Genomic DNA, 25,157 nt, shown 5'->3' on the forward strand with positions numbered 1-25,157 from the left:
CATGGCCAGATGAGGCATCCTTTTGGCCGAAGATGCCCTCTTCCCTACCAAGACCTAAAAGGCCATCTCCTGGGGAAGGTCTCAGCCTGGTTCCACTGCAAACTCTGCTCATCTGGTTACAGAGCTCTCTAGACCCACTCAAATGGGTCCATTATGTCCTAACCTGGAAAGCTGCATCACTTCACTTAGCAAAAGAATGGTCTGAGGTTACCACTGGTAACTGGTTGGAGTCTTTGGGATTTATCACAGATCCCAAGTGTCTACTATAGACTTCCTTCTACATGTTCTCCATGATTTTCAAAGAGTGCAAACATTTGTGATTTCATTGGTACCCCCTAATAACCATATTAGACAAAGCATATAAGACAACTATTTTCACCTCCATTTTATACATGGGGCAACAGTGACCCAGAGCCATCCAGCTGTCTGCCCAAGGCCACACGGTGAGTTAGTAGCAAAGCCAACATTACTAGACAGACAATGCCTTAGGGTGGCAGCTAGAGCCAATCAAGATGTGTAGGTGATGTTTTTTGGGTCCCAGTTCTCAAAATACCCATAGAAATTAGTTCTGGGACAAGGAAAAAGACGTAAGATACATAGAAATCAAATCACCTTACTGAAGCCCAAACCCAAGTTTCTGAGCTCTGATCTCTTAACATTCAGTCTTCTGACACTGGCTGATGCAGTGATAGTTGGTCGTCTGAGCACCTGAGGGGCAGGGCCGGAGGGAAGACCGGTGATAACACTTTCTACTCCAGGGCTGTGAAACCTTTTTGCCTGCGATCCATAATTTGAAAAACATCTTACGTTGTGACCGGATACACACATTTATGTATATGCATGCGTGTGTTTGTGTGTATAAAATGGAAAGAAGATTCACAAAACCAAAGTTACCACATGATGAACAATGTATTCTGATGTTTCCTATTTCATTCTCTTTCAGTTTTTTTTTTTTTAATTTTTTTTTTCAACGTTTTTTATTTATTTTTGGGACAGAGAGAGACAGAGCATGAACGGGGGAGGGGCAGAGAGAGAGGGAGACACAGAATCGGAAACAGACTCCAGGCTCCGAGCCATCAGCCCAGAGCCTGACGCGGGGCTCGAACTCACGGACCGCGAGATCATGACCTGGCTGAAGTCGGACGCTTAACCGACTGCGCCACCTAGGCGCCCCTCTCTTTCAGTCTTTTAAAAAGGCAGATGATAACTCTCTAACTTGACCCAATACTGGCTTTTGACCCAAAGCACTGTTCTGGTCTAATTTGGATGAGGATTTATGGCGACTGTCACCTAGCCTCTGTGCCCTCTGGCCCTTCACCTCCAACTCACCCCCCTGGATGACAATAATGATGATGATAATATAATAAGAGTAAGCACTAAAGTAATGTTAGCCATTGTTAATACTAGTGACTAATAATTCATAATAACGATTTCATAATAATAACCAATATTATGTTTAGTAGCTAATATTTGCTGAGTACTGTTACTAATATTGTACATGGTAATATTTTAATCCTCACTTCAATTCTGTGTTATAGGTACTATGACTATCTGTAAATTACAGGTGAGAAATTATGAGGTTAAATATATTGTCTAAGGTTACACAGATCTTGAGTGGTGGACCCAGAATTCTGGTCCAGGGGTTGAACTTGGCATATGGATACAGCCATGAGATGATTTTGCCTCGGTAGGTTGTGCTAGATGAATTTCTTAAGCCCAGATCATTCCACTACCCTGCTGATGCCTCTCTAGGAGCTCAGAATAAATTCTTGTCTCCTGGTCAAAATGGAAGGTTAATCTTTGATCTGGCTCATTTCACTTCCTTCTGAGTCACTTGCAACCTTCCTGGATGTTAATTCTGTGGCCTCTCTGCCTTTGTTCATGTTGATTTATCACTGTACATCCAGCTAACTCGATGGTCTATATTCATGTCTGCTTTTCCCTTGATGGCAGTTCCCTGAGGGCAGGCCTGGCATCCACAGAGCTCATGAAATGCATGTGGAGTGAATGAATGAATGAATACAATTACTTGACAGCTACTTTTTACTTCTTACCAATCTTAGGTGATATAAAATATTAGTAGTTTGATTTAGGTAAATATGTATTAGATATATCTAAAATTGAATCAAAGGCATTGCTTATACGACTTCTTTTAAAATTTCAAAGGGGCACCCAGGTGACTTGGTTAAGCATTCGACTCCGGCTTGGGTCATGAGTTCGAGCCCAGCATCGGGCCCTCCACTGTCAGTGCAGAGCCTGCTTCAGATCCTCTGTCCCTCTCTCTGGCTGCCCCTGCCCCACTCGCTCTTGCTCTCTCTCTCAAAAATAAACATTAAAAAAAAATAAAATAAAATTTCAAAGTAAGCCTACGTTTGAAGTATGTGTCTAGTATGTAGCAGCTGTGTGACCTGGGACAAGTTATTCAACCTCTCTGCGCTTCAGTTTCCTCATCTGTAAAACAGCATCGGCCTCTTAGGGTTGTTCTGAGGATTAAATAATAGTTAATACATGTCCCTGGTACATATTGTCCCTAATACATAGCAGGTGCTCAGTAAATGTTAGCCATTATTATCATCAGAAAAAAAAAGCCGACATTTTATTTTTAAAAGGCACCCTCTAGGAGGCTCCAGCTGAGCATCAGTTATAGCTGGAGAGGAACATCCCCTCAGAAACGTACGTTAATAAGGCTGAGACACATTTTAGGCTGTTAAATTTGTGGATGACTATGTTTTTTTTATCAGTGTGTGCCTGTTGACCAAAGACACCGGCTTCAAGGCAAAGGCTCAGTAACTATGAATTACTAACAACACAGCCCCGAAACTCACAGCTTCCCTGTCACAAAGCAGAGGCAGGGAGAACATTTGCCTTGCTCTTATTCCCCTTTAATTTTTTTCCCCAGTTTTGAGTTAATATAGTAATTCAGTAAATGGTAAATATCTATTTTTTAACAGATGGGAGGTTGGTCATGGTTCACACTCGGCTTGGCATTTAATAGAGGAGGAAGAGGTTGGGAGGTGAGAGGCGACAGTGGAGCGAGGGTCCCAAGCACAGTGATGCACAGACCAGGCAGGAGGGTGGAGGAATGCTGGGGAGGGGGCCCAGCTCGGACCCACCCGCCCGGGCCTCCCCGCCCAGGCTGGGCAGCCCAGGCACCTGGCACACATTCATGTTTCAACATGGCAGTCCCTCCTTACCCTGCTGACCAGGGGCTCCCCCTTGCCCCTAACTCTATTAGCCTGACCTTCCTGACCCTCCCTCCGCTCCTTCCCGCTGCCCACAGAGCACCTCGCTTCTCCCAGACGCACACCCTCCATTTCTGTCCCTCAGAGCTGCCGGCCATTTCTCAGACACCCTGCACCCTTTGCTGCCACGGAGCCTCTGCACACCTGGCTCACCGGGCTCACCTGAGGGAGATGGGGCAGGAGGGTGTAGGCAAGAGGTCACAGTGCTGCATCCTTGCTCTCTCCCTGCTCCGTAGCCCTTTGTCCACTCATCTGACACCAGGAAGTGAATCAAGAGCTGGACCCATCCATCTCCAGACCTTCCTTCCCACAACCCTCCACCACGCACAGTGACAGAACCAGCTTCCATGGTCTCGCTCCAGCCACCTCCTGGCTATGGGGCTCTGGGCAGGCTGGAGGTGCTGGCTTTATTAGATGCTTTGTGAACTAATGTACCTTATCCCTACAGGCAGAAGGGATTGGGACGTGACTACTAGCCGTGTCGTCATCATCATCATTATTGACATGTTCTTATTTCTGACCAACATATCATGTAACTGCACCCATGTAACATGTGTGAGACCCCGGCCTGCTCCTGAGGCGGGGCTTGCTGAAAGTCTTCTTCAGGTAAGACCCGAGCACCATGAAGATGTCTCCAGAGAGGAGTTCATTTCCACAACCTGTTACATACATACTTATGCTGGGCCCTGGGGCCGGAGATGAGCAGGACAGAAGCCCTCTGTCCAGGGTGTCAGCCAGAGGAGGTGACCGCCAGTGCTTTGCTAAGCAGGACCTATGCTTCTACACGTTTCTCCTTATGCAGACACGGGTGTCATTCTTGGCCTCTCTATGGGGAAGGAGAGTGGGCCCCGGACAAGGAAAGGGAAGAAATATGTGTGCATCGAGCCCTGCCCTCAGTGCCTTCCACACAGCCCCATAAGAGCCCTAGTCAGTTATCACTTTAGACAGCAGGCGACATGACCTGGGTGGTTGGTCAAGTTCACGCAGCTGGTAGGTGACTCTAAAATCTACATTTAAGGCTTTTTTTCCCCCTCTTTTACACAGACCTGGGCTCAGATAGATCTGGAAGGTTTGAACAGAATGTGGGCAGGGCTGGGGGACCCTGGTGGTGATGGTGATCAGGGTATGATCTCAGACAGGAAAAGAGGTAATAACAATAGAACGACTACCATGTATCGAACATCTACTCCTGTGCTGGGTATTTTGTACACACTATTTCCAATCTCTGCAGCAATTATGCAGGTTAGATACATGCTCTTTTATATCTTCTCTTATTTATTCTTGTTGTGCAAATGAGATAACAAGCTCACAAAAGAGATTACGTGACTTGCTCTAGACGCCATGGTTTCAAATGTCAGGGCCTAGTTTTGAATCAGAAGAAAGCTATTGCACACCTAGTACCAAGGTTAATTCATTTAGCAAATGCTTACTGAGGACCTTTCCTGTCCTAAGCTCTGCAGAAGATGTGCTGTGGTAGCACGCCAGGCTTCCTTGTTCCCTCCCTCCCCTTGACCTCTTCTCTCCCGCACTGAGTTCCCACCCTGCTGTCCCAAGCCTCACATGCGGTCTATACAATGGAGTACTACTTGGCAAGGAGAAAGAATGAAATCCTGCCATTTGCAGCAATGTGGATGGAACTGGAGGGTGTTACGCTAAGTGAAACAAGTCAGTCAGAGAAGGACAGATCTCACGTTTTCGCTCATATGTGGATCTTGAGAAACTTAACAGAAGACCAGAAACGGGAAGGGGAAAGAATAGTTACAAATAGAGAGGGAGGGAGGCAAACCACAAGAGACTCTTAAATACAGAGAACAAACTGAGGGTGGATGAGGGGGGTGGGGGAGAGGGGAAAATGGGCAATGGGCATTGAGGAGGGCACTTGTTGGGATGAGCACTGGGTGTGGTATGTAAGCGATGAACCGAGGGAAGGAATCTACCCCTGAAGCCAAGAGCACACTGTATACCCTGTATGTTAGCCAATTTGACAATAAGTTATATATAAAAAAAAAAAAGACAAATGAGCTTCCACCTCCTTGGATCTTCTACATAGTGGACAAGTCGGCCAGGGAGAGAGGCAGTGGAAGGACCACAGGGGCCCCTCGCCTGGGCCAGATGGGCCAACGGTGGAGAGAAGATCAGAGACCACTGCCCAGAGAAAGTGACATTTAAACTATGACCGAAACATGTCAAGTAGAAGTGAGCCAGGCCAGACAGTTTTGAGGTAAGGAGAGAAAAGAAGTCTAGATGTGACTTTCTGTTTTCTCTGACGTACAGTAAAAATGCATTTCACGATCCAGAACACACACGCATGGACACATTTCTAACTAAAAAAAAATTTCAGGAACTATGCCTCATCTTTCCTCAAAGGTGGACTCTGACATTTTCTGTTTCATTCTTCTCTGCCAAAACAGGATCATGGATGGCTTGCCAACCTACGGTGTGCAAAGCACTGTTCTAGTCACGGCACGGATGAAGCCGGAGGTGTATGAGAACTGGGACCAGAGGGAGACCCCGTTACTCTCCGAGTCCAGCCTTGAGGGAGAGAGAAAGGTGGAAAGGGAAGCCTGAGAGCGGAGGAGCGAGCAGCCTGGTGGAGAAAAAGCAACATCCATGAACAGCTGTCATCTAAGTGGGCAGTAAAATGCAAGCAAGCATGTGGCAGAAAGCCTGGATGGGAGGTCCCTGGAGAACGTGTCCTCCACGTCTTGGGTTTTGGAAGCCCTGATGTGGCGGTGGCCGGGAGCTGGCCTGGAAGAATGGCACAGGTGTTGGACCCGGGAGAGAAGGGGAGATGGGCAAAACAAAGCTTTAGGTGTGGGGGGAGAAACTCAAGAAGCAAAGTTGGGCCCTTCGTGCGGGCTCCAGCAATATTTATGAGGGGCAGGGGCCCGGAACACTGGCAGGGAGACCTGCACAGACATACCTCACTGCCAAGGAACCTCGCCCCCGCCAAAGCCCTCAGGGAAACGGGGGCTGTTACCACCCTGGGTTTCCTTGTGACCTACAGAACAGCCGGAGACGAACCAGGAAATTGACTGAATTCCTACCGGACTAAAGTTTTATAAGTTTTCCTTAACATAAGCACATGGTGATATTTTTAGCTCTTTGTGTGTCAAGATGGGCCCATAAATATTTCAGAGCTAAAATGTGTTCTATAAAATAGAAGTCCCGGGCATTATCTGTTTGTGTATGTGTGCATAAGACCATCATAAATTTTTACTTTCCTTAGTCCTTCAGAGTTTGGTGTTGCAAGTCCTTTGTTTTAAACCCTACTGTGATATGAAAGTGGATGCCAGAAGTGGAGGGGACATCTGTGCTGTGTGGGGACTGTGTCAGGCTACATGTGCACAAGAGAACTAGGGGTTATCCCCACTTTACAGATTTGGAAACTGAAGCTCAGAGTAGCAAAGTGATGTCCAAGTTCATACAATACGCCAAGACTGGAATCTGGCTCTAAGTCTGTGTTCTCTGTAATGGTATCCAGAGCTCACTTCTCTGGCCCTGTCACTTGAGGGTATGTCTTGCTTTTAAACACAGTGGCACAGCGAGGGGCACTTGGGTGGCTCAATCATTTGAGCGTCCGACTTCTGCTCAGGTCACCATTTTACAGCTCACGGGTTTAAGCTTCACGTCGGGCTCTGCACCGACAGCTCGGAGCCTGGAGTCTGCTTCAGATTCTGTGTCTCTCCTTCTCTTTCTGCCCCTCCCCTGCCTGTGCTCGCTCTCTCTCTCTCTCTCTCTCTCTCTCTCCCTCTCTCTCAAAACTAAGTAAATAAATAAACATTAAAAAAAATAAAAAACAGTGACACAGTGATTACAATAATGGTGTCTTTATATGCATGACCTCATTTTATCCTCACCATATCCCCAAACCACCCTTATTTTATAGCTTAGAAACCTGGGACTGAGAGAGGTTAAGTGCCTTGCCCAGAAGACCACAGCAAGAAGGTATCAGAACCGGGACTCAAACCTGGGTCTATATGACCCCAAGGCTCAAGCTTTTATTCATAACCTATACTGCTTCCCACACAGGTCATCCCGTGTTTTAGTTTCCTTAGATGTTCTATTTGCTTTTTCATTCTGTTTTGTTAGCAGTATTAATTCCTTTGATGGACCAGGTTAGCAACTACCCTGGACTTTCTGGGAGGATTGCTGTTATACCTGCTGCTCGAAGTGGCCCCAGACAGTGTTGTGGGCCAAAAAAAAGGGCTTTTTTTGGGAACACGGTGGAGTGTGGCTGTGTGCCCAGCCAAGCTACTGGGATATCCCTAATCAGTGGCTGGCAAGCAGGTGACAGATGGTGCCATTGCCTACAGGTGCCATCTCGCCCTTTTATTTGAGGGCCTGTCACAGGCCAGGTATCGAAGGGAGGTGACTGTTGTATGGGCATCATCCTCCGATCCTGAGCTCAGAGAGCTCCCACCAGAGCTGCCTAGACCACTCAAAAGGGCTGAGCATGCACAGGACCTGGGACACAACAGGCCCTCAACCCACAGGAGGGGGTATGAGGGCGGTGTTTTCCACATTCTTCCATCCAGATGCTTCCCCTCCCGGAGCTACCTACCAGTCAACGATTCCCCTTTATAAATGAGGACCTCTTAGAGTCAGAAAATGTGGCATTTACTATCTTAAGATTGGAAGTATCATCAAAGGTCAGCTGGTCCATGCCCCATCGATGTCAGTCCCCTATGTGCCATCCCCAAGTGGTCATGCCACCTCCAAATCTGGGGACCTCACTACCTCCAGGGAAAGTTTCGTGTTTCCTGACATGTAGCCGAAGCTTCTTTTAGCTTCCTTCCAAAGGCCTCAGCTCTAATCCGTGGGGTCCCAGGGAGGAAGTCCAGCGCCTTTGTCCCAGCAACAGCCCTTCCGGCCTAAAGACAGACTTGTCTGTGTGTCCTTGAGTCTCCTTGTCAGGCCGAACATCCCTCCTAAGATTTTCAAGCCCTCACCTTCCTGGCGAACTTTCCCTGGGTTCATCCATCCTTGCCTGCTCTTTCCCATCCATCAAGCCTTTCCAATCGGGGGTGAGGGGTGGGGTGCTGGGGACAAGGAAGTGGATCAGACACAGTTAGAGGGACAGACACATCTAGATGGTTCCAGCACAGTGAGCACAAAAGAGCAACTGACAGAGATGCTCGAGGCAGAGTAGGGGACATCAGCTCAGGTGGGGCAGGCAGCAGGGCAGCCAGAAAGAGGTCACAGCTAAGCTGAGGCCCAAGAGCTGCACAGGAGTTAACCAGGGGACAGGGAAAGGGGCACGCTCACGTTCATCCGCATGCCGCTCACGTGGGGTGGGCTAGAACCCCTGGGAACCTCTTGGTGCAGCTGAAATGCCCCCCACGCACCCCTCTCTTGCACCCACTGGGCAGCTCAACTCCACGTGGCTTTCTAGGAAGCACACCCACCCAGCCCAGGTGTGCTGGCTATGTGCTGTGACTCAGCTTCTCCATGACCCTTGAGAAATTGTTCTGCCCCTCAGCTCCCCCCGGAAGGGGCTTTCTCCTTCTCCCTGGAGAATCCATTCAAGGGCCAAGCCCCAAACCCAAGTTTTATCATCAGCATGCCAATTCTCTGCAAAAAAGTGCAAAAAAGATCAGATTTCTGATTCTCTATGGGCTTCTTATTCTGGGACCACATTATGAGATCATCAGAGGGAGGGGAGAGGCAGTCGGGCTGATTAATTGCACATCCCCTCCTGTGTCCGAGGCTTAAACCCGTAATTACCTGGGGCTCTTGTGTTAGGCCTCCACTCTGGAGGGAGAGCTGGAGGAGAAAACTGGCACCACAGGTAGCAAGGACTGACTCCGGGCTCTGGAAAGAGTGAGTCTCTCAGTTGTTACACTAACTCCGTCCATCCCACAAGAGCCCCGCAGATTTGTGAAGGTAGCCACTGCTTGTGCCCTCTTGCTCTGTCCAGGGCTCTGTGTCCATAGAAAGAAGAAAGCTCTCAGGGGCGCCTGGGTGGCACAGTCGGTTAAGCGTCCGACTTCAGCCAGGTCACGATCTCGCGGTCCGGGAGTTCGAGCCCCGCGTCGGGCTCTGGGCTGATGGCTCAGAGCCTGGAGCCTGTTTCTGATTCTGTGTCTCCCTCTCTCTCTGCCCTTCCCCCGTTCATGCTCTGTCTCTCTCTGTCCCAAAAATAATAAACGTTGAAAAAAAAATTTTTTTTAAAGAAAAAAAAGAAAGAAGAAAGCTCTCAGGCGGCTGTGACTTGGTGATGGCCACACCAGCAAGTAAAGAGACAGGAGTTGCCGGGTTTATGTTTCCCTTCATAACCTCAGTTTTCTCCTCTGCATATTGGGGCGGTGTGAGGGTCATCCCAGGTAATCCACACCTGAGGACTGCCTCTATGTACACACACACACACACACACACACACACACACACACACACACACACACACACGTTGAATTCAAAGTACTCTGTCAAAGGCTTCAAGTTCTGTAGTGCAATGATCGCAAAGCCCTTTGGGGAGGAATCGAGAGGGGTCCTTGCAGCAGACAAAGTTTGTTCGCAAAGGTATCCCAGAAAGGGATGCCCAGTTGCAAAGCAAGGGAGAAAGAAGTGGCTTTGGCAGAATTTCACTTATATCTCTGTGTATGCAAGCCTCAAAGAGGTGGAGGGAAAGGCCCATAATGATGGGAAAACCCTAACTGCCTGAAGCTGCCACCATTTCCAATAATTAAAGGCAGACTTAATAGATATTAGGGCCCTCTTTCCAGCAGCTGGGTGGTCAGGCAATTTTTATTTCAATAATTAGCTGCTGTAAGTCACACGGACCTGGAGACAGATAAAGGCAGGGCCAGGCTCTCACAGAGCTAATTGTGCCCAGAGTCCTACACGCCTAATCAAGCCTTGCGCTGCTCGTATCCCTTTCATCCAAGGCCTCAAAGGACCTCGCCATCGGTAATTAAGTCTCATAAGTGCTGCAAGGAAAGGGATTCTCCTTGATGGTCTGGATGAGGAAGAGGCTGCTGGGGTGGAGGTGGGGCAGGCAGCCAGGTGGCTGGCCCCAGGATGAGGAGAGAGCAGGAACAGGCCCCAGCCTCCGAGCCTGGGCCCTTCAAGCCTTTGGCTACTGTGTACTCTACCCTTAGGCAGGAAAACTCGCAGACCTTGTGGCTTCAATGGCCACCTCCTGTTGAGTCTGGCTCAACCTGCCCCAAACTGGAGACAGCCCAGATGGCCACGGAAAGCCTTTCCAAATGTATCAACCTGGATGGTCTCTGGTCGATGTATTTGTTAGACACACAAGGTCAGGCAGGGGTCATTCAGATACCGCTCTCCTAGAGTCTTAGAATTAGAGAGGAACATAAAGGATATTAGTCACCCAAGCCCCATCTGAAGCTTGGAATCCTGCTGTGAGTCCACATGAACACCAGTAAGGTTTTGCTTGATCTCGGATGATGGGGCATTCACTCCTGACACACTTCATCCTCTAAGCAGTGGCCTTCAAAGGTTAATAATTCTTCTTCTCCTTCCTCCTCCTCTTCTTCTTCTTCTTCTTCTTCTTCTTCTTCTTCTTCTTCTTTAATGTTTTATTTATTTTTGAGAGAGAGAGAAACAGAGCTCGAGCGGGGGAGGGGCAGAGAGAGAGAAGAAGACACAGAATCGGAATCAGGCTCCAGGCTCTGGGCTGTCAGCACTCACAGACTGCGAGATCATAACCTGAGCCGAAGTCGGACGCTTAACCGACTGAGTCACCCAGACACCCCTTCAAAGGGTCTTTCTGATGGCAAAAGCTAGAATTTACTGATTTCCAGAGGCTTCTTGCTGGTCCTAACTCTGCCTTAGAACCTCGCAAACAAGCCTAATCCCTTGCCCTGCCCCCGCTCTAACCCCAGAATAAGATTTCTCTTTCTCAGGCTTCAGAAAGCAGTGGAGCACAGTGGTAAAAAACACGAGCTTTACATGAAGAGCACAACCCAAAAAGAAAAAAAAAATTGATAAACTGGACTTCACTGAAATTCAAACCTGTGTTCTGTGGAAGACTCCGTTACTAGGATGAAAAGAAAATATTTGCAAACTGTATATCCAACAAAGGTCTAGCATCTAGAGTACACAAAGAGTTCTCCAAACTCAACAGTAAACAACAACAACAACAACAATGACAACAAAAAACCCTCAAACAGCCCAATTAGAAAATGGCCAAAAGACACGAGCAGATATTCACCGGGGAGGATACACAGATGGCAAATGAGCACGTGAAAAGATGCTCAACATCACCGGCCGTCAGGGACATACAAATGAAAACTACAATATCCCCACGTACCCATCAGAGTAGCTAAAAGAAAGAATAGTGATAACTCTAAATGCTGGCAAGGATGCAGAGAAACTGAAGTGCACACACATTTCTGGGAGGAATATAAATTAGTACAGACCCTCAAAAACATTTTGACACTTTCTCATGGAAATAAACACGCAATTACTGCACAATCTAATGACTGTGCTTTGAGTGTTTATTTCTCAGAAGTGAAAACTATGCTCACACAAAAACCTGTACAACAATGGTTGTAGAGGCTTTACTCATTATAGCAAAAACACTGGACAGTCCGGATGTCCTCCGACAGGCAAATGGTTAAATAAAGGGAACACCATGGAATACTATTCAGTGAGAAAAATGAATGACTAACGATATTGACTCTCTAGAGAATTATGCCGAGTGAAAAAAAACACAATCACAAATATTATGTCTTACATGATCCCATTTGTGTAACATTTTTGACATGACCAAATGTTGGAAATGGAGAACAGATCAGCAGCTGCAAGGGGTTAGGGATGGGGCAGGGGTGGGAAGGAGGTGGGTATGGCTATAGAAGGGCAGTGTGAGAAATCCTGTGGTGCTGGAAAGGTCCGCTATCTTGACTGGACACACTAAGCTACAGGTGATAAAACAGTACAGAAGTAAACACACACATACACACCAGTAGGACACATGTAAAACTGGGGAAATCTACATATAATGAATGCATTGTACCAATGCCCCCATCCTGGTTGTGATATCTGCTCTCCTACTGATGTTGTGCAAAATGTTACTGCTGCAGGAAACCTGGGTAAAGAGTACCCAGAATACCTCTGTATTATCTTTTACAACTGCCTGTGAGCTACAATTACCTTTATAGAAACTTCAACGATAACAATAGGTTTTGTGAGTCCAGAAGACCGGGGCTTGAATCCTGAACCTACTAGGTACTTCCTGTGCAACTCTGAACAAAGAAACTATCTGAGACTCAGTTTCCTCATCTGTAAAATGAAGATAGAGTCCAACATCTTACATGGCTGTCCTGAGGCTGACATGAGGCAAACCTTGGGAATGTTCTTTAATTCTGTACCTGGTGCATAAATAAGTATTCAATAAATAACGATAATAGATGTTACAAGATAATACAGGAAAAATGGCCCTGTGCCTTCTCCTAATTCAGTGCCCACTCACCTTCCTTCCACCCTGGCCATCCTTCTCTGAAAAAGTTCCTTTTGATCAAGATCACTCTTTAAAATACCAGGGTTAAAAGCTGCGATGCAGTGTCACTATCAGCGATGCTCTGACATCTTAGTATTTCTAGCCACGTTGCCATACTTTACATGGGTTTGTTTTTGACCAATCATTAGCTGCTCATTTTCTGCGTCATGTATTTCCCCCCAATAACGTAGTGAGCTGCTCAGATCCATAGTCACTTAACAATTCTTTTTTTTTTTTTTTTAATTTTTTTTTTCAACGTTTTTTATTTATTTTTGGGACAGAGAGAGACAGAGCATGAACGGGGGAGGGGCAGAGAGAGAGGGAGACACAGAATCGGAAACAGGCTCCAGGCTCCGAGCCATCAGCCCAGAGCCTGACGCGGGGCTCAAACTCACGGACCGGGAGATCATGACCTGGTTGAAGTCGGACGCTTAACCAACTGCGCCACCCAGGCGCCCCAACAATTCTTAATCATGTACTATGTGCAGATACAACAAACACCAACCGGTGTGGTATCACGTAACGATCACAAAGTCCTTGGGATAACTGGGGACGTTAGGTGTGGTGGGAGACTACTATAGCAATGACACCTCCCTGTATTTTACCCTTGTGCAGTCTCCCACACTGACTCCCGGGTTGTCCATTTTGCACTGGCCAAGGGGCCCAGGGGACATTAGCAAACGGGATTCAGAAGCGTGAAATACCCTTGAGTTTTGGGTTTGCCTTCTCTGGCTACTTTTGGAAAACATCTATCATATAAAGAGACTCAGGCTGGCCAGCTTGTTGCTAGAGGCAGAGGGCTGAGCCTGTGAGACCCCTGGAGATTGCAGCCTCATGAGTGAGCTCAGAGTAAAATTGGCTGAGCCACCTACCTCTGCCCAGCCTAAATTACTGACTCTTAGAAACCAATAAATGGTCATTTTAAGCTGGTATGATTTGTGGTGGTATATTACATGGAAAGGCTAACTAATGCATATATTATAATTCCCATGTTACAGATGAGGAAAGTGGGGCTCAGATCATTGAATTACCTTTAAAAATAAGAGGAAAGGGCTCCTGGGTGGCTCAGTCGGCTAAGCATCCAGCTCTTGATTTTGGCTCAGGTCATGATCTCACGGTTTTTGAGTTTGAGCCCCCGGTCAGACTCTGCGCTGGCAGTGCGGGGCCTGCTTAGAATTCCGTCTCTCCCTCTCTCTCTTTCTCTCAAAATAAATAAATAAACTTAAAAAGAAAAAAGAGGAAATGTCATGAGAACAACAAGGATAATGGCTAATGTTTAAACAGTATTTCGGAGCTTATAAATTTCTTCTACATGTTTGTGTGATTTAAATTCATCAGCCTCTACTCTTTTTGGAAAGGTATCAACGTGATATTTATATTGTATTTATATTTCAGTAGTTGCTTAATTACATGCTCCAGACTGTATGGAGATAGGGATCACGTCCATCTCGTTCAGCATTGTTCAAACTTTGAGCCTTGCAAACAGTGGGCACTTAATAAATAATGACTGATTAACGGAACAAACACCTCTGAGTAACTATGTCATGGTCCTGTATTAGATAAGAGGACTGATGTTCACAGAGGTGAAGTTCCTTGTTTCAAAGTCGCACAGCTACCAAGAGGCAGGGCTTAGATGCAGCCTACGTCTTTTGACTCAAAGTGCAAAGGTTTGCCTTAAATTCTCTGCGTATCCCGAGGGTGAGACAGACAAGGAAATGAATAACTACCCCACAGTTAGGAGGGAATGTTGTTGGATGAATTCCACATGTTTAAGGAATGCCAATCCCCATGCTAAGAGGATTCTGATCAAACCAAGCTTCCAGCTGAAGCAAAAATATGTTGCAGCATGAACCCCAGTGCCTGGGATCAAAGATGCCTGTTGGCACAAATCCCACGGCAGCGTGTACCATCCATCCCCCAACCCCCACAGGGCACCCCAATCCAACACAAAACTCTCCAGCAAACATAGGAACACTGAACAGCTCTGCCCTTGGCCCTAGGCCAGGCCGCGTGCTCCTTAGCGAGGGACCGTTAGGTATGAGGGATGAGCCCTTCAATCTCCTGTTCCAGGAGCCTCCTTCCTTCTACCTGGTCTTTCCCCACTGCCCACGACACAGAGATGACATTCTCAGAATGCTCTTATCGGCTCTGCCCTGGGAGCCCCAGACTCTAGCCGAGGAGGTTCTGTTTACCCTCCCAGCCACCACCAGGAACAGAGGAAGGAACAGTACACCTCCTAGGCTGCCCCGGCACCACGGTGGGCTCACACAGACTCAGCAGAGCCTCTCCACCTTCCCACAGAGCCCTGGGCCTGTCTTCTCCGTGGGGAAGCTCTGGCCTTTGGCCCCTCTGCTGGCTAGTGTTACACATGGCTCACTGCAGTCCTGGCTTCTTGGGGCCACTCACTTTGTTCTCTTGATTGTGGCTCTATATTCGGTTTCATTAAGAAACTGCTTGTCACTCTGTTAATTCTGGGGGTTTTGGGTTGTTAACCTCAGTTCACTGTAGCAGTCTTTCTGGCTCCTCCAGCCAGGAGAGGAAGTAAACCGGGGCTATACACTCCTCTCCAGGGCTGGAACACAGCGGGGTCACGGCAGCTGGGGCCCAGCCTGGCCCGTACTAGCCAGCACCAGCCCAGATTTGTCTAGTATGGTGTTTCTAATGCAAAGTCCCTTCTCATCTCAAAAAAGTCATGGAGACCCCTCATGCTGAATGCACATCCTCTCCTTCCCCAGCTTACAGAAGAGGACATTCCCCGGCAGACGGAAAGTCATACGTAGTAGCTAAGAACCAGAATGCTAGGGTTCAAATCCCAGCTCTATCACTGCCCAGCCGTGTGCCCTGCACATGTTACTCAACCTCCCTGTGCCTCTTACGTGAAGTAGTTATAGTCACTGCCCCTAGCAGACAGGGGTACTGGGTGGATTGAATAAGTTAATATGTGTAAAATACTTAGAACAGACTTAGCACTTGGCTGCTATGATGATGATGATAAGATATTTCATTCCAGCCCAGGTGCAGCTCTGGATTTCTCTACCCCACACATACTGCTGCCTTCAGACAAAATGCCCCTGTTGAGCATATATATTCATTCATTTAGTCACTGAACAAACATATACTAGGAACCCATGATGTGCCCGGATCTATGCTGGGGTGCAAGGTGACAAGGGTTTCACTATTATCCCAGAAAGACAGAAAACACACCATTGTTTTAACTGATGTTAAACTGGCATTCCAGTTTGAATCTCAGCCTTGCATTTACTAGGTATGAGCCAAGTCACATGGGGCCTCACTTTCCTGATCTGGAAGATGGGGAGTTATTTATACCCCTGCCATCCTGCCTTTCGTGAGGACCCCCATGGTCATCTGGGGGCCTGGACAGAGGGCGAGTGACGGTGTCTCCTCTGAGCTCCGGCTCGCAGGAGGGGAGTGGTCCCTGAAGCAACGGCCTGTGCAGTCAATGTGCAGTCCTGTGCTTCCCCAGAAACTCGAGCTCTCTTCAGAGAGAGGGTTTTAATTGGCTTAGGCTCTGTGCCCACTCCAAGGGAGCATCACAAAGCAGGGATTAGCCCCCTAGGAGGGCCAGGCCCCACAGACAGGCCAAGTGGCTGGAAACCAGCCTGTCTGCCTCGGCCTCCCAGTGTTACTCCAGAGATGGGCTGCCTTTCCCTCTCTTCCCATCCCCTAAGGGCAAGGGAATGGTGTTTAAATCAGACCCTTGAGCTGAGAAGCAAATGGGAAGGGCCTACAGATGATGTTTAGCACAATCTAGAAAAAGCTCAGGCTTAAAGTTCACAGTTTGTGACAAACAATTGGATTTACCACCACTGGGGCTGCACAGAGAAAACATAATGCTGGGGTCTTTCCTGGACTGGGCACTTTATAGTTTATATGTCACTGCCAATCACACTACTTCTGTTCACACTGTCCTGCTCTGAGAAGTAGGTTTTATATCTTTATTTCAGCAAGGAAGTGTGACAGGCAGACAGGGATGTGGGGTGCTGGCTTAGGAGAACTGACTTTGATAAGTGGTTTTGTGATCCCAGGCCAATGACAATAACATCTAACATCCGAATGATGAATACAAACCAAACAGTCGGTCTCATTTACGGGGCACCGAGCATGTGCCTGATAATACTTGTTGGCCAAATTATTGCCATTTTATATAATTTGTGGCTCAGAAGGGGCAAGGATCTGCCCTAAGTCACACAGCTTTACAAGGGAGCTAGGATTCAGAGCCCCACATGGAGAGTCTCATCTTTTTGAGCTGTATCTCAGAGCTGATCTGATAAAGATCAGTTGTGTTCAGAGGTTAGAAGTGTCACAGGAACAGGTGGGTGTAGCTTTGAAACTGTGAAGCACTATGCAAATATTTGTTATTCTTGTTGAGGAAATTAAGGCTTCGAGAGGTGAAACGATACGTCTAAGGTCACCCAGCTGGCAAAGAGCAGACCGGGACTTGATCCCAATGTTCTAATGCCCACTGTCCCTTCCACTGGGCTGCAGCTGCCATCTGGAACACCTGCCTACACAGAACAAGGGCTACATATCTGCAGGAGCAATCAGGCTGATGATATTTAAATACGTGGCTATTTGAAAAATACAGCGACAAGCAGTTGAGAATAAATGCCAAACCTCTAACTGGTTAGGAATACCACCTGGGGGCACAGAGATTTGTCAGCCTGACTGACGCTTCCTGCTTTCATGCAATGTGCAGAGACACTCATGCAGAAGCAAGGCAGGCTGCGAGCTGGCAACAGTGAGCGGGAAGAGGGCCACACGGCTTAGAAAACAGCACTGGCATCCAGTGCCTCACTCATTCTGTGTCGCATCCCTCTGAAGGGAAGATTTGTTATTCCTGTTTTCTTGATGAGAAGCCAAGGCCTGGAGAAGCTCAAGACTTGTCCAAGGTTGCACAGTAATAAATGCCTGAGCTGGAATCTAAACCCACAACTGTCTTAGTCTAAAAATCTTGACTCCGTCACCTGCCCATCTCTGCTCTCCACGCCACCTTTGCTGCTTGGGAGGGAGGTGGTAATATGTGTCTGGTGCTCTAGGATCTTAGTCCCTTGGTCCGTTCTCCTTGGGACCTGCTGGCTCACATGTCTACTTCTGTGCATCATCTTTCCCCCACTGCCAGCATGACCCTGTGCTGCACACAAGGAACCCTGAGATGGTCTTTGTTCATGGTCCTATCCCGAAGGACTGCGCTGTCTAGCAGGGGAAGCTGAGCCAGAAGTAGATAGTCTCCATTCAAGATCCTGCAGAGGGGTGGCCTCATGCAGTCTGGAGGTGGGGGAGGAGTCAGGCTGGCTTCCTGAGGGCACTGATACTTCCAAGGGTCTGGGCTGCAGTGGGAATCTGCCAGTCATTGGGAAAGGGGAAGAAGGGGAAGGAGTGGGGTGTCAGGTACCAAGCCCTGACCCCTGTGCCAACCAGGACACTACTTGTTTTTTATCTGATTCACATATTGGGCCTCCATTTAGGATTTCATTTAAGCAATCAGATCCTTGGCCAAAAACAAGTTAGAAAACCAGTGCCTTAAGACATATTCTCAGTTTAGATTGGCCCAAAAGAGTGTTTTATATAGTACTGGCTTATCAGCCTGGCATAACTTGAGTCATCTCTTCTTCCTATTTTCTCATTTTAAAAGTCTATCATAAATGGCTAATTTATTCCTTTACATGTATCTATTGATTATCCGTTATGAGCCAGAAACCATCTCAGGAGCTGGAGATATAGAAAAATACATCTGTTATCCTGTTTGCATCCTTCTACCCTGCTGGAGCTTCTTCACAGCTTTTGAGGTGATTGTTCTAAGAAGAAAATCAGACTATAATCATGTCCCTGTGCACAACCTTCAATGGTTCCCCATTGCCTAACGTGTTGCTATTCCAAGTGCAGCCTTGAACTACATACAGATCAGCAGCACCCTGATTTCCAGGAGCTTGTTAGAAATCAGAATCTAAGGCGCCACCTCAGACCTACTCTTATCAGAATCTGAAATCACATCCCCAGGTGATTCATGACTTTGGGATCTGAGACTCATAGGACTATAGGATGTTAACATGGCCCTTCACACCCTGATACCTGTGTTACCTGTACTGTCTCATCTCCACCCTCTTTTCTCAGACATATTATACTCAGTGTCAGACTGCTCAGCCCACCTGTCCTCTCCTGCCTCCAAGCCTTTGTACCCATGGGGCCCTCTGCCTAGAACACTCCTCCCCCCACACTGGCTGCCAGCTATAATTCCTTCCCTTCCCGGAAAGCAGACTCAAATCCTACTGGAGCTTCCTCAGATCCCTTCTCCCCTCCCACCTGCCAGATGACTTCATTGCCCCATTATCCCATCACTTTCCAGCCAACCCAACGTCTGAGCATCTGCTAGAGAGCTCAGTGCTCTGGAATTCGTGTCTGTCATTTAGGTGGATGCCTGTCTCCTTCAAAAGATGAGGAGCCCTGGGGCAAGGGATGGGCCTTTCCTTCTTTATATCCACCCAATCTCTGTGCTGCCAATCAGTGGGGATGCAGACAGGATTCAGAGTCTGCCCTGAGGAGCACCCGTCTGGCGGGGCAGACTGGCTTTCAAAGCTATGAAGGCCAATACGTGTTCTCGATACAGGTTTGTGGCGATGAAGATGGTCACTGAGCTGAGCCATTTTCAAGGCCAATGGATCCAGGTGCCTTTGCTCTTTGGGCAACTGGTCACTGGATCCCCTTCCTCATCTCTCTTCCCATCAGACCTGATCATCATCCCCCAAAGGGGCATGCCTGGAAAGGGGTGATCTTCCTCTTTTGTAAGTAAAGCAAGGAATCGGTGGCCAAGTGCTATTATTCCCATCCTGTGCACCAGGGGGCAAGTGAATAAATTAATCAAAGCCCCCAGTGACAGCATGAGGACTAATTAATTAATTAAGGAAATTCATTACTTAATATATCCATGGAACATTTACCGAATGCCCATGTTGTGCCAGGCTATTGAACTAGATATCTGGGACACAAAGATGTGTGACTTCAGCTCCCCGCCCTCAGCTGAGGTCAACCTCTCAGCTCAGAAGAGGCACCTTTGAGAGTCTGGAGGACTGGGGTCTATTGCTTACCGCCCTGCTAAGTCACCCCACTTCTCAGACCTTCATTCTCCTCATCTGTAATATGGGGATTTACAATCCCTGTGTTGTCTTACAAACTTGAGAGGCTCAAACAGAATCACAAATCAAAGTGCTTAGTAAACTGTAAAGTGCTATACCACTGAGGTAGACTACTGCAAGTGGCCAACCCCAGAACCATTCTCCACCCCCTTTCCCAAGCTAAGGCAGCCCAGTTTTGTTTGGGAAATCAACATGCTCAGCCCCAGGCAACATATCATGATTTCGCAAAGGCAATCAAGCCCTTTTCTCTTTGGCAGATGCTCTATTTCCCAGCTTCCCTTACACTAATGATAACCATACGACCCAGTTCTGGCTACCAGACGACAAAGGAAGTCCACTGGCAGAGGAAGCTTCTTTTTTTTTGTGGGGGGAGGTGTTGTAGGGGACACAACCCATCTCCTTCTTATTCTTGTCTTAAACATGGTGGCCATCTTGGGACCATGAAGCGACAGGTATGAGGACCGAACAATCACTTTGTAAGGATGGTGGAGTGGATCCACGTTCCTTTCTCACTTTCTCAGTTCCTGAGGTGCCCACCCCACTCCAGGCCCCATCCTCCTTCTCCTGTGTGGTGGCTACAGCCTCTAACCAGATGCTGTCTGATGATAAACTCTGAGGGTCAAGCTGCTAAGATGGAAAAGTACGGGGAGCTGCTGATCCTGCAAAAAGGTAGTTATGGTCCTATGTGGAAAGTCTTTGGAGCAAACAAGAGGGGGGCCCCAGCCAGGTGGGAACAGATTAGAAGCAGAAAAAGCTGGGGAAGGGGTTGGAACTATCCCCTTGTCTCTGTTTCATAGGTGCAAATCTCATCTGCACAATTGTCCCAAAGACAGGGGTCATGCTGTCTCCTCTTAGAGCCTCCACGGCTCTGAACTCAATAAACACCAACTCATCACAATGCACATGAGTGTGTCTACTGAATGAGGCACATCTCTTGCCTCATTTAGTTCTATCAAGAGCCCTTATTTTATAGATAAGGACACTGAGAGTGCAGGAGGTGACATGACTTGCCCAGGGTCACATACTTGAATCAAGGCCAGGCCAAGTCAGGTCTTCCTCACGGAAGGCCAGTGCTGTCCAACATGGTGGCCACTAGCCACGCACAGCTGGTTAGATCAAAATTTCAAATTAAAACGGCATAAAATGCAGTTCCTCAGTCACACCAGACACATTTCAAAAGTACAAAGGCCACATGTGGATACAGTGCAGACACAGAACATTCCCATCACGGCAGAAAGGGCTGTGGGAAAGCATGGGTTCAGAAGCTTGGCTTAATCAGAGACTAATCCATAGGTTCCCGCCTGGAGAGGGTACAGGGATCATCCCTGCACAGTGATCCAAGCATGGGGTCCAGAGGCAGACAGCCTGGATGTTTGGGTTGAGGAAGAAGAAAGGAGGGGAGAGAATGTTCTCTGAGGGCTTACAGTACACTGGTCCCTGGGCAGCGTGCCTTACATCTGCTAGCTCATTTAGCCCTCATGCCAACTCTACACCACGCCGCTTATTAGTCCCGTGTGTCACGTGGAGAAACTGAAGCTCCTGTCTGCGCAAAGACTTGTGTAAGGTCACACACCCGGATCTGACTCCAAACCCAGGCCCGTCTGCCATGCCTCTCTCCTCTAGGGTGCCAGGTTTGAAGGCACTTCCTCCCCTCTTTATTTTCTGAAGGGAAGAGATGAATCTTTTCATCAAAGGAGAACCAAATTCCATTAGGGGTGGGGGTTGGAGGTGGGTGGGCATTGCCCACATAGGCCCAGAGGCAGGCCCCTTCAGGGTAGTTCTGACTGTCTCCCTAGCCTGGGAGGCCAGGTCATAGGGCAAACTCATTTTTTCCTGGGCCTCCCTTCCTAGGCTGGGCTGTTGTTATCAGAGACCTCTGTAAATCAGGCCCCCGTCACCCCTGGAGACTCCAGACCACGGGGGACGAGCTCCTGCTGTAAGAAGATCAAGCTGTTCAGGCTCTCCCAGGGAGCTTGTGGAAGCTTCAAAGGCTGAGGCCTGATTTACGAGACTGCTGGCGGCTCCATGCTGTCCCGGATCAGTGCCTGCACACCAGCTCCAAGCTGTGCAACAGTCCAGGGTTGGGTCAAGAGATCGGAGGCCAGACCCGGCTCAGGGCCGGGCCTGTTCTTTCTTGCACACGTGATGGCTTGGAGTTAGCCGCACCTGGTGGCAGGTGCGTCTCTCTCCAAGCTCTGGATCGGCCTGGGCATTGTTGGTCCTGCCTGATAGAAGATGAGGAGAGAGGGTGAAAAAGTAGGGCCTGGCCACTCTTGGAAATGGGGTCCAGCTGCAGTCAGGAAGCTCAGCCTACAGAAGCTGCCCTATGGCTTGGCTCCAGTCTTCACGGCAACCCTTCCAGGGAGCTGTGACTCTCCCCTCTTTATAGGAGGAAGTGTAAGTTCAGAGAGGTCAAGTGATGTGCCCAGGTAGTAAGCAGCAGGGCAGCATTTGAACCCAGGTCTGCCATCAAAATCCCTGCTTCTTGTAGCCTGCAGAATGCACAGTGCCCCATGCTTGGCAAGTCTTTCTTGACAATCAAAGAACAACACTCACCACTTACTAATCTCATAGGAAGGATGCATTTCTTTATATTCTCCCAAGCTCTTTCATAAGTTTGCATGAGCGAGAAGAGACTGTCTGATCCATCCCTGGGAAGCGGTAAAATGAAATGAGCCCCCTTGCCAGGGTGGACATCTGGGCCTGCAGCCTGCCAGGAATGCCGTGGGCAGGGTGACTTCCTGAGGTGTCTTCCAGCCTGCAGCCCCTACAGGGACTGGCCTGGCCCTCCTCACGGGAGCGGAGCACACTCCCCACTGCTTACTGAAGCCTATTTCTGCAGTTCCAAACAATCGCACTTCTGCTTGCCAGGTAAACACACCCACCGAGGAGGTGCCAGGACAGCCAGTTTTCACAGTTTCTCTCGGTAACCTGGCAAAGTAAGTATTTTTACCTGATTTGCAGAAGCCCAGAGGGGTTAGTGCCCACAGTTAGTAAGTAGCAGAGCTGGGGTCCCGCTGTATTTGCTTCTAGCCCCGTATGCCCCCATCGTAACATCTAGTCTCTAATGACTGGCCAGTGTTGGTTCGCCCTGTGAAGGTCTAAGATGTGCCCCACGACCTGCTGCCTCTGCTTCTCGGCCAGCTGGTGACTCACATCAGAGTAGATGTCACAAGCATGGATTCTACAGTCAGAGCCTGGGTCTGGATCCCAACATGGCTTCTTACCAGCTGTGTGACTTTCTAGAAGCAACTTGACCTCTCTGAGTCTGTTTCCTCTTCTGCAAAATCGGGACACTGCCCGTGTGTCTCAGGGGCCTGTTGTGATGAGAATCATCCCCAGGAAGCATGTAGCACTCCACCAGCTTTTGCTAAGCAGTGGACAAATGTTGACTGTCACCATCGCTTTGCTTCCTCTGATGGGCAGTATGGGGCCGACACTGAGTCCACAGTCAATGAAGAAGGCCTGCTGTTTAACATGGAGATATACCCGGATGATGCATTGCCAAAGTGTTGGGTAAAACCGCTGTTGTTACGAGGGAAATTTCCAGATGGAGCTCATCAACACAATCAGTCCAAGAGCCCAGGCCTCTAGGGAGTCCCCTCTACCCCCCACAGTTTGCAGCTCCCTTGCCTACAAGGCCCACCCGAACCAGGAAAGCGCCAACTCTCCCCTTCCCCTCCATGTGCTTCAGACCTCCCCTGTGATCTTTTTTTCAGGACAGCAAAGCAGCTGTCTGGACAACACCCAGGGCAGCCATTCCTTGGGAAGTGCAACCTCCCTCCCCCAAGGCTGGGATGCCAGAAGGACAAACCCAGCGGAACATATGGATCCTCAGCCCAGTAAAGTCAACAGCTGGCCCACTGGCTGACTTCTCCGTTCTTCAGAATACTCTGGCAACGAGAAGACACAGTCTCAGCAACTTATAGAAAATTTCCCAGGATATCCCAGTCTCTAGGGGAATACTTTGTTCCTTTCTCACACATTTAAATCCCTCTTCTTGGAAGAACAATTATTCCAAGATGCACACACACACATTTTTAATTTGTTCCTGTGTGTGATTAAGTAAAATTTCATTGATAAATCTAATAATAGCAATAACTAACATTTCCATATATCCCAAGTGAAAAGTACCTATTAGAGTTGTCATCTCATGTAGTCCTCACAACAGCACTTGAGATGGGGCTCTATTATCCCCATTTTACAGATGAGGGAACCACAGAGGTGGGCTGACGGGAGCAGAGCAGGCTGCTCATCGGCGGTGCTGATCTGAAGACCCCAGAGCCCGGGATCCCACTCCCTTCCCAGTGCCTCCTTCCTGCACTGTGCTGACGGGGTGAACCAGCTAGAGAGGTTTTCGATCCTCAGGTATGTTGTTTTTTTTTTTTTTTTCCTTTGGGCCTGTAAGGTTGACAAAGACAGGTTCTTTTTCACCACTGGAGTCCGTGACCCTGGAGGTTCAGGAAGGAACCCAGGGTTGTTCGTGCACTTTCTAACATGAACCACCCGCCAGCTTTCCGGGGTAGCTCAGCCCCTGCCAGGCATCCCATCCCCTGGGCCTGGCGCCCGGGAACCAAGCCTCAGAGTTCAGCTCATTCCCTCCAGCACAGACATTTGGAAACTGACATTTCCCACATTTTCCCCGCACAAAAGGCAGGTTGTATTTTTGTCCTCTTCAAAATATGCTAAAGGAATTTCTTGTTCCTCCTGAACTTTCTCCAAAAATAAATAGAAAAAGTCAACGCCATTTTGCCCTGTAAGCTGAGAAGAGAAAAATCAACACTTGGGGTGGCATTTCCAAGATGATACAGGAGACTGAATATGCGGCTGGCTCTGTCTCAACACCGTTTGGCAACCTCGGGGATACAGTACACAGTATTTCTCACCCCAAAATTCCTCATCGGGTTTACGTGCACCTGCTCCTTTTTTCTTTGAAACCAGATCTGAAACAGGTAAGAGGCCTTCATAAATGAACGCTGCCTGGATGGGACATCTGCGTTAACAGACCAACCACACCCACATAAAACATAAAAATATACAGGTAATTTAGTGAAACAAACAAGACAGGGGCTCAAGATAAACTAAACTGGTAGCATAAAGGTTGGGCCCAAGGAGAGGAAGGAAAGTATTTATCCCATAACCCCTGCAAAGAGCTGAGCGTAATTTTCATGGTGCAGGGATTATTCTCAACTCACGGAATCGCCCGTCCTCAGGATGGTCTGTCCAGACCCCTGTGTCTGCACCTTCAAAAGCCTCCATGTGAGTCTCCTGTGTCTCCTCCGCCCCACTTCCCAGCTCTGT

At 48.3% G+C, this 25,157-nt stretch overlaps 1 protein-coding gene across 15 annotated transcripts in view; it reads right to left on the bottom strand.

The window, feature by feature from the left end:
* The window catches only part of TENM4 (teneurin transmembrane protein 4), a 2,941,751-nt gene that overhangs the window by 390,044 nt on the left and 2,526,550 nt on the right, over positions 1–25,157 (bottom strand). Inside the window, exon 11 of one of the 15 annotated variants that reach the window (XM_086678434.1) lies at positions 13,737–13,926. The exons of the other annotated variants lie outside the window; for them this stretch is intronic. The gene's annotated coding sequence lies outside the window, so the exon portion shown is untranslated. The remainder of the gene's footprint in view (positions 1–13,736; positions 13,927–25,157) is intronic. 15 annotated transcript variants of the gene reach the window in all.

The sequence above is a fragment of the Puma concolor genome, chromosome D1 (assembly GCF_028749965.1).
Source record: "Puma concolor isolate L17-30 chromosome D1, mPumCon1.1.hap2, whole genome shotgun sequence".
Taxonomy (NCBI): Eukaryota; Metazoa; Chordata; class Mammalia; order Carnivora; family Felidae; genus Puma; species Puma concolor.